Source organism: Aplysia californica, unplaced genomic scaffold (assembly GCF_000002075.1).
Source record: "Aplysia californica isolate F4 #8 unplaced genomic scaffold, AplCal3.0 scaffold00123, whole genome shotgun sequence".
NCBI classification, from domain to species: domain Eukaryota; kingdom Metazoa; phylum Mollusca; class Gastropoda; order Aplysiida; family Aplysiidae; genus Aplysia; species Aplysia californica.
In genome coordinates, this window is record NW_004797393.1 from 173,339 (window position 1) to 175,326 (window position 1,988).

Consider the following 1,988-nt stretch of genomic DNA (forward strand, 5'->3'; position numbering starts at 1 on the left):
ACACACACACACACACACACCCACACACACACACGGGCCTAGTCTTGATCAAAACATTTTTTATTGGCTTGCTCTAACTTTACCGCACCCACCCCACCACTAACGTTGACGACCCCCCGTTGAAGGGCAGGGGAGGCTGGTAGTGATTGGCCGATACCACAATTTAGGTCTCGATGTCGATACCTAGTACTTTTTCAAGGTATCGATACCGATACCTCGATACCTAATGCTATTGGTAACATACGGCCGGGGGTAATAAGTAAGGACAAAAATACAACTATACTTTTCCAAGTATTTAGGTAATCGTGTCTAGACAAGTTGTGACTATTTAGCTGACACTCAAACAAAAATTATTTGTAAAAAAAAAAAGAGAGAGAGAGAGAGAGAGAGAGAGAGAGAGAGAGAGAGAGAGAGAGAGAAATACATACCGAAATATGAGAATAAAAACAAAAATTAAGTGAAGTATGGGAGGAAAGTCAACTTTGCAGAAAATGTTAGTATTGGAAAATAAAAACACAAGAGTTCTAAAAAGGCAATTCAATTTACCAGATTTTTAGCAACTTTAAATTAAACCAATGAGGATAAATCAGGGTTGTCAGTGAAGATTTTGCAAAATCACTAGATACATTTCATGCAAAACTTCTCTTTTTGTTAAAAAATCACTAGATTAATTTAAAACGCTTGCCCCCTACGAAAACTTATCAGTTTTGATAAACAAAAAATTCTCAAGGCCCAAGCCACTTGCTTTGGCAGCCCTGGGATAAATAACACATAGGTATCGATGTTTAGAGCAGGTATCGGTACCGATACCAATACCTATAGGTATCTAAGTATCGAGTACCTGGTATCGATACCTGACCATCACTAGAGGCTGGTCTTGATCAACCGAGAGTCGAGAGTCACGAGCGACTGGTAGGTGAGGGTAAAAGCGTCGATCTTGGGCTCACAGTCGACTAGTCAACTAGATCTAGTAAAGTCGATTTTGCCCTGGCCTAATGTAGCGTCTTTATCTTTCTTCCTTTTTTGTGTTCGTTACTTTCTTAAAACGCCGCTAATCTCCGGTACTTCTATGACCTTATTGTGTTGCAAGGGCCGTAAAATGCGTACTAAATTTTCTTTAGAGACTCCCCCTTCCCCATTGGGTGGTTGGCAGATACTCTGGTGTGGTTTGCTCCCCCTTTCCTATCAAACATCTATCGTCCTGATCTCTCATCCTTCTTTGTGTGTTTGTTACTCTCTAGTAACACCTCTAATATTTGGCACTTATATGACCTTATTGTGTTGAAAGTGCCGTAGAACGCTTACTAAACTAGACATATCTCTCCCCCCCCCCCCAGTCCTACCCCGGCCCAGCAACTACCTCCGTTTTACGCTAAGTCCAGACCCACAGGGGGTCAAGCTTCTCAGCAGCTCGTGTGCTTTTATACAGGTATGAACTCATGAATCATTCTACGACAAAGGAGATTGTCTCCTTTTCATTTGATTAATCAGTTTTAGGCATAAATGAATGAATAATTAAAAATAAATAAGTAAAAATATAGATAAAAATAACAGCAACAACCACAACAACAACAACAACAACATCAATAACAACAAAAACAACAACAACGACAATAAAAACAACAGCAGCAGCAACAACAACAAAAACAACACAACAACAACAATAAAACAACAACAACAACAACAACAATAACAACAACAAAAGCAACAAAAATTACAACAATAAAAAAACAACAACAACAGCAACAGCAACAACAACAACAACAACAACTACTACTACTACTACTACTACTACTACTACTACTACTACTACTACTACTACTACTACTACTTAACTACTACTACTACTACTACTACTACTACTACTACTACTACTACTACTACTACTACTACTACTACTACTACTATTTAACTACTACTACTACTACTACTACTACTACTACTACTACTACTACTACTACTACTACTACTACTACTACTACTATAAT